We start from the raw sequence: 8,572 nt of genomic DNA on the forward strand, positions 1-8,572 counted from the left end.
ATGCCCACAGCCTTGTCCCACTCCCCACTGAGGCCCTGCAGCCTCACATTCCAGTCCCAGGTCCCAAGCACCATGCACCCCTAGCTGGGCAGCAGCAGCAGCATCAGCCCTGCCCAGCTTACTCTCTCCCTCTCTATGGGGGCCTCAGTTCTACCCCCCCCCCGCGCCAGACTTACCTGTGGGAGATACTTTCTCCAGGTTGCCTGGCAGCCATGTGCATATACATGCACATGACACCCCCCTACCTGACCACCCTCCTACTGCTCCCCCCACATCCCTTTGCATGCTGGAACTCTGCCAGCCTGCAGACAGCTCTCTGCAAAAGTGCAAAATCCATGGGTCTCTCCATTAAAATGAAAAATCCATGTTTTCCTTGGGTAAAGGGGAAAATCTGTTTTTTCTCTGTTTTTCCATGAGAAACAGAAAATCCAGATCCCTGGTGATCAAGCATAGGAACGGGCAACCTAAAGTAGTTGTGCAATCGCCACTCCTGGAAATTTTCAGGAGCAAGCTGGACAGACAGTTGGCTACAATGGTTCAATCAGGAACGATCCTGCCTTGATCAGGGGCTTAGAATAGATGACCTCATGAGGTTTTTCCCAGTCCTACTTAACTATGATTGTATGATCTAAGAGTGCTTAGGTCTTTCCTATTAGCAAAAGCATATGCAAGAAGAAACTTTTTAGCATGAAACTCAAGGAACATACATTACTGCAAAAAAAAAAAAAGGAAAACAACAAAACACATGCATTTTTATGGCAGGAGGAAGTGCCCACCAACTATACAGACTAGGAAGAACCAGCAATGGAAACTAGTTTGTGATTTATACAATTTCTCAAAAATATTTGTAATGAAGGAAAACAAGACTCCAATTTCACTATAGAGCTAAATCAAAAACAGATCAGATCCTCTACTGATAACTACTGTTGTTAAAATAAACAGTGTTTGTGTGCATGTGTGTGTGTATTGTATTAAAATTATATTCAAGAGAAATGTTCACAACTTTCTTCAGTTACCATTTTGTTTTGCTGTGTTGTAACTTAGTGTGCTTATCTGAAATTGCCATTCACTAGCACTACACCAAACTGTGCTACTTCCATTGGCAGGGAGGGACCGCATGCATACTTTTCAGCCTTGCCACTAAGGCTTTCACAACCCACCCCCACCCCATCAACCTGCTTACTCTTCACCTCTCAAAGACCTCTGCAGAGAGTCCTCTATAGAGTATGGAATTATATGATAACATTACCAGGAAAGAGATAAGCCGCTCTTTCATGCAACTAAAAGATGCAAACCATAAGCACAGAGTAGCCTTAAAGATAAAGGTGGCAAGACACAACCTAAGGAAATCAATTCAGGATCCAGACTGGGAGGAAAATTATTTGTTATGATTAGCGCCCATGAACCAAGATGGCCTAATTATAAACAGCAGAAGGATGTAATAAAAACAACAGCTTGACCTTAAAAGCAGAAATTAAGTTACATTCTGGTATGACAATTGTGAGATACCATAAGTTTCACCAAAAGTAACTCCATAGAGAGTTACCTTTGGGAAACTTATACAGAGATGAGAAGTGAAATTTCCCACTACATCATGCAGTAACTCAGAAAATAACTCTGATTACTGCTTTACAACATTGCTTGCAAGAACTGTTGTAATAAATCTTCACTAGAATTTTCAATTTTAGGTCTCCAAGAACATATGTACTGCCACATCCATAGCAAGCAAAGAAATATGGTAATATGCAAAGAATGTGTAAAGAAATAACTATTTTTCACACTTGAAAACATGTGCTATGAAAGTTAATTCTACGTACAGACCTTAGTAGGCAAATAGAAGAAAATACTGAAAGATATGCTGAAGAGAAAAATGGATAGTTTTGTAATCAATAAAAGGACAACAAAACCTCCCATGATAGGGAATGATTTTTTAAGTTAATGATTGAAACTGCATTTTGCCCACATTTCTCTTTTCCATGTAAAGGCCTATACTCAGAAGACAAAGTTCAAAAGCTCCACTGAGACCTGTTTACAAGCCTCAAATATCATTGCTTCACTGTAAAAAGCAGATTTTGAATATACTGGTGGTCTGTAAAGAGCACAAAGATCATGAATAGTAGCAAGTCTACAATACAGGACAAGACCTCTTCGAGTACCCTGGTGGCAACCAAAATCAAGATTCTGCACAGTAAAATGAAGGGGAGCTGGAAAAGGAAGTGGAGCAAAAAGCTGGGGCTGCCATGTATGGGGGAAAGGTTGATTTAATTTTAGAAAGGTGTTAAGACTTTCCCTATGGAATAATTAGCTTTGTAGTAGTGGTGCATAAAATTTGTTTTACAGTGTGTTTCTTTATTTTTCTTTTTTTCCCCAAAAAAAGGACAAATATACACTGATTTAGATCTCCCTCTAGGGCATAATAAAAGTTTATTTTGGCACAGTGTCTCCATTGTGCTTGCATTAATTTCTAACACACTTTTACTGGGCAATTTATGCATTTTCTTCCAGGACAGTACAAACTATCACTATAGTCTTTCCTCCAAATGACAAAAATAAGATTTTGGATTGATATCTCCTATTCCTAATCCTGACCCAGAGTAGGAGGATCTATCCTATTATGGTAGCTAACAGGTATGTTAATATAAGAAAATGTGACAAAACAATCAAAATACATTCCCCCCCACCCACAAGAAGAGAGGTAACTTACATTTCCAATGTAGAAAGCCAAGAGCCTACAAGAAGACATTTTTGTACAATTCTTTATAACTGTGTAATCAACTTACTTTGTCTGCCTCAGAGAGATACCAGGAAGACTGGATGGAGGACAATGAGCAAAATTATATGAAGAAAAAAGATGGCAAAAATTGTGTTTCAGTCCTAAGTTAGCACTTCAGGGAGATAAAGACTGGGAGAAGTTATTATACATTTTTTTTAAAACAATTTGAAAACAAAAATATAGAAAATACGCAAACGGAATGTTCATTAGAAGAAACACAAGTCTCCTAGTCAGATTAAAAAAAAAAAGATCAGGAAATGAGTTAGAAGTTCAAGAAGTTTACCAAGGGGTTAGAACTATTATTGGCAAGGAGGGTGTGGGGAGAGGGAGAGTTCAGTTACTTTAGGCAAGTTTACATGTGCATTAATGCACTTTTCCTAATGCATGTTAAAATTAGCACCTCTGGTGTGAGGTAATAAATAAATATGCATTAGGCTACCCTAATACTCAGTAGTGAAAACGCATACTTTTTTAGTGACACTTAACACACAGTAGCCTCTTTTACTGCTCATTAGCGTATCTGCACTTTTTTAATGCAACGCTTTAATGTGCAGTAAAAGAAGCTCCTGCACATTCAAGTACACATGTAGATGTACCCTTTGGTATTAACTAGGATAGCAATTGCAAAATGATTCAAAGGAAAACAGAATTCATCTTGCAAACAGATTTTTTGAGCAACTAGCTAGTAATCACCAGCTATTCTAATAGGTTCTTAAGGTAGATATGACTAATGAACTAGGAGCTAGAGGGAAATGACCTAGTGTCCGAATAATCACAGTATTATCATATCTGAAGTGACCCTGAGGACATACACAAAAAGGTATAGAATACTCTCCACATTAAAACATATGTGAATGCACAGTAAGTGGAAGGTGGTCAATTGGTTTTAATTAACCCCCATGATATCTATAACTGATAAGCATTAGCATTGTTTTTCAGGTGTGTTTGTCACAAGAGTCACTAAAGAAACATGCTGACTGTATTTTCAAGATAAAACTAATTAGGCTTTGAAAAAGAAAATTAAAAAGAGTTGAACGTTCAAAGTTAAACCGCTAGAGTAACAGGCTAGTTTACCTTTTAACTACAGGGAGAAATATTTGGGTTTGCTAGCCTCTGAAAACAAACAAACAAAAAGGATAACCAGAGGCAGGATGGATGAAATAAATGATGGGTCTCAAAAATATTAAACATTACTTCAAGCAGAGTTTTCCTTAAAATACATTCAAAATTAAATGTGCAGTTCTGTCAATCATTTAAATTAAAAATATTCAAGCAGTTCATGTCTGCAGGAAAAATGGTAGAAACCACTGCCTAAGCAAGTGACCCAGAGTGTGTTGAAAGGATAGTATAAATATCAGTCTCTTTTCTAGGTGCAAAGAAAAAAATTTCTTTCAACATTTTTATTCAACTGGTGCTGTTCATCTAAAGCTGAGACACTGACTAATGAAAAAAATCAGGAAATCTCTTTCATTTCACGAATAAAAATAATATGTAAGAGGATGTCATCTACTGGTTCTAAAATTCTGAAGGATATGGGAACCAGAACAAATCTATAACTTTCACTGACTACATACTGTACTTTTTTTCTTTAATAAGTTAGTTCTGAATGCAAAATGTTTTTTCTGAACTTAATTTTCTTCCTTTATATATACAGCTCATTTAAGGTAGTTTTATTTAATAAAAATTAACAGGGTTTTTTGCATTTCAGTTGTGCTTCAATTTCTATCTGAGCGTACCTTAACACAAATTACTAATAAAAAGTAATCACCTGGTAAATAAGAAATGTCTCATTAACCGTTTTCTAATATAAACGATGTAGAAATTAAGAATCCCAAACGCATGTTAAACTCTTATTTTATAAATAATTGCATATAGATATATTATCCCAGTTAGCAGAAGGAGCTATCCAATAGCAGAAGGAGCTATTCAAAAGAGGAGTCCTCGGTGGTTCAGTGGTAAAATCCTTGTCTACCACACAGGAGAGCTGGGTTTGATTCCCAGACACTTATACAACTACAACCATGGAGGCACTGAACATCTGAACTCAGTCTGGTCTTTGGATTCTGTCTCCACTCCTCCAAAAAGTTCTGCCCAGGCACATGCACCAAAGGTCTGGGGGGACACTCATACGTACACCATGATCCAGGAGGACTAACAGTTGCTGATATTCAAAAGAAAGTACATTTAGCAAAAAGTAGTAAGACTCAACCTTCATTTAGGAGAGTAAATAAAATGCAAAAAAAGATTAAAATTGATTGTTTAAGTCAAGGTTCCTACTTGCTGACCTAAATCACTTTGATTTACATCAGTCTACCCTATACAAAAAGCTACAAATTAAAGCAATGTTCAATTAGACAAACACTAGAAAAGAAGGCTGAGAAGGAATTGACAAAAAGACTGGCTGACCACTCATTTAAGAGACACAGGAATGGCTAGAAGCCAAATAGATAAATCAAGCTAGAAATAGCATACAAATGTTAAGGTAATTAGGCACTGGATAGTGAAGGGGTACAGCTCATTATTCATCACTCGAAGTCTTATATTATGACTGAATGTCTTCCTAGAAAATACATCCTAGCAAAACCAGAAAATAAGTGCTTATTGTCAGAAGAAATTGGGGTATGGAAAAAGTCAAAGTAAAAACCACAAGTGCCCCTTTTGGTGCTTAAAATCCACTTGATCAAGAAATCCACTTAAATCAGTGGAAGTCTAGCCACTGACTTCAAAAGCTACTGGATAATATCCATAGCTATAGGGATCAGTGTGGGCAGCCTACATAGGTGTACGTCCTCTAGAGGCTGAAATCCTCTCCCAAAACACAAAATCAAGACTTAAGCAAATTATAGAACAGCATGTATATGTTCAAAACACAAAACAGCAAGAGGTAGCTCAGGCATGGCAAGAAAAGAAGGGCAGGGAGAAGGGGGAAGGAAAACTTTTCAGATTTTAATTAAAAAAAAACCCAGCATCATTCTTTGTTTAAAAAGATAAGAAAAAAATTGTCACTATATAACCTGTCACTTGTTTACCTCCCAGTCATCCTTGCAACTCAGTTTACAGATTTCTGGCATCTGCTTAAATTCAAATACCTCCATCATTACAGAAGTCTTCAGATATAGCTAGGAATCATCTATGTAGCCAGTCAGAGCAGCATCTATCCTTCAGGGTGCCACCAAAGTTTACCCTGTGGTTTCAAATGAGCGCTGAATTACTAGCATTTAAAAAGCTATGTTTTTCCAATTTCCCTTTTGTTGGTCATTATGAATTCTTAAAATGACTGTAGGATTAAAGATCTGAAAAACATAACAATTTTAATTAACCATTCAAGAAAATCAATTCAGTCCAGTCCACCTCTACAAACAAAGGATGTAAATAAGGGGAAAAATGAAGAGACTTAGCAATGAAGATGAGAGCAGGACAGGCTTTAAAACAAGGTTTGTTTGTTTTTAAAAAGAACAGATATTTAGGTAGATGATTTTAGGTAGGTGATTTTAGGTAGATGATTTTAGCACCTTTTTGTTATTTATCCTTCCCTTGTGTTGTTTAATGCTGTTTTAATTGTACTTCAGTATATTCAAAGAGTATATTTTTAATTCCACTTCTCCCATGAAGTCCCAAAGAACTGAACTAAAATACACCATTAAAAATATTCTGGCCCAAAATTTCTAAAGCATCCACTATTTTGGGTGCCCATCCTTGTAAATATTTATGCATCCCACTGATGTTAGTGGACGTAGCACAGGGATAAAGGTAAGCCAGGGTAAAACCAGCAGGATTGAGTTCAATAGTCCATTAACAATCCAATTGATAAATACCCCTTCTTTTGGTTTCAAGGATTTAAAAATCAATTGCTCTGCACAGATTAAAACAGAAATGACAAAGATGCCAAAATCTAGGTCTAACAAAACAATATTACTCAGGCATAAAAGGAAAAGACCTTACCAAATAGCAGGGCTTTGCAAGACAAAGGCCTTGAAGTGCCCTCCCTGCATCGACCATATTAAAGAGCTCGGTTTCAAAGGAGAAGTCTACACATTGTAGCCATTAGCTTAATGTCTTCAAATATTCAGATCAAGACCCACATCAAATGGTGAAGTAGGAGAATAAACTGAACTCAACCTTTTAGGCCAAATTCAGAGCTGGGTTCCTAAGTAACATTCCTTTCAAACCGATGGACCAGCATCACAACTAAATTTGGCATTACTTTGTCTTGGTCCTGATAAACAAGCATGAAACTTATTTTCTGATATAATTTTTATATGGCATAATACAAAGAAAGGAGAACAACAGAGGTGATAGCCTTTTTTCATGATTTTGATACATGTTAAGCTGGCATGAAACAATAGGATAGCTCGTGTTACATTTGTCAATTTTCTACTTGGTTCATTACTAAACTGTTTAGCAAAAACCTATACCGAGAACATTTTGATAGTCATTATCACATATCAATTTAGGCAATTACAAAACTCATCAGTAGAATACCTAAACGCTTTAAAAACAGCCTTCTTTCTCCCTTTCTTCTATTTCAGACTAAAGGAGGGAGTTTGACTAGTTTTCAGATGTGAATGTGTTGGATACAAAGAATCATCAGAAAAGACACCCTAGCAGGGGTGATAGATCTGAGTCATGGATTCATTAGCCTCACCATATTGGTCAACAGTTACATTGCTTGAATGGAAAACAGTTATTATGAAAGATCCAAGTTACAATAGCAGATAATTCCTCAGGTAGAGCTTTAAATATCAAGACAGGAACCAGCCTCTGCATAGAATTGTAAAACCTTGCTCATCCTGTGTAAAACCCTTACTCACACAGGACAATCATTCTGCCTGGGAAAGAAGGTAAGAGAGAAAGTCTTCTCAGGTGAAAAGTAGATTGATAAATTGCTACCAGTTCCTTACTCCTTTGAGGGATGGGTTGAAAGAAAAGCAGACTACAGCTAAGAGTTCTCATTTTTCACAGAATGAGAGGAAGGATACTTAGTGAATAATGGTCCAGGCGTTCACTCTGAGATGTGGATGCGTGAGATAGAAAAATTCAAGGCAACAAGGCATTGCTCTTTTAGAAGCTGGGAGAAAAGGACTCAGGTACATAAGGAGGAGTTAAAGATGACAGACCACTGTCATGACTATAGAAGGATGGTTAGGACACTCATTTGAGAGGGGAATGATTTGTGTTTCAGCCCATGGTCTACTGAAGGTTTAAGTATTTTATACTAAGTAGTATCCACTGGGATAAAAACTGGACCCTGTATCTGTCTTTCTCCTAGGTAAGTGCCAAAACCACTATACCAGTGTCTTGCTCATACTTTCCCTCCCTCCTCCCCTGTCTCAAATGCTTCGCTTTTATAACTGCAACAAGGGCATGGATGAGGGGGGAGGGACAAGAGCAGAATCTTAAAACCTGAAACTCAAATATTAGGGGAATCATCTTGTAACTCCAGTAAAAACACAAAATAAAAGACTCTGGACAACAGTTTGAATCCTCTCCGAAAACACAGAAGCAAGACGTAAGTAAATTGTAGAACAACACGTATATAAAAAAGAACACATGAACTAAATATGATAAAATTATTTATTTTTATGGCACTGTGCTTACATTTTATTAAATGATGTGACTAGTACAAAGTTCATTTGAAAAGAGGCACTCAAAAATTATTTATCCTTTTTTTCACCTTTTTTGCCGGACATGAGATCTAGAATTTTTTTAACATTTATTTCCCATCTATGGTGTAGACAATTTAGAAGTTTTAGTGTAGCTGAACACAGAAACTGGAAGGTGAAGATGAAGACAGCAACA

General features: G+C 36.9%; 1 protein-coding gene across 5 annotated transcripts in view; it reads right to left on the minus strand.

Annotated features, from left to right (window-relative positions):
- The window catches only part of KLF12 (Kruppel like factor 12), a 443,110-nt gene that overhangs the window by 420,614 nt on the left and 13,924 nt on the right, over positions 1-8,572 (minus strand). Inside the window, exon 2 of one of the 5 annotated variants that reach the window (XM_019524875.1) lies at positions 5,863-6,066. The exons of the other annotated variants lie outside the window; for them this stretch is intronic. The gene's annotated coding sequence lies outside the window, so the exon portion shown is untranslated. The remainder of the gene's footprint in view (positions 1-5,862; positions 6,067-8,572) is intronic. 5 annotated transcript variants of the gene reach the window in all.

Source organism: Gavialis gangeticus, unplaced genomic scaffold (assembly GCF_001723915.1).
Source record: "Gavialis gangeticus isolate Ggan-Ray unplaced genomic scaffold, GavGan_comp1, whole genome shotgun sequence".
Taxonomy (NCBI): Eukaryota; Metazoa; Chordata; order Crocodylia; family Gavialidae; genus Gavialis; species Gavialis gangeticus.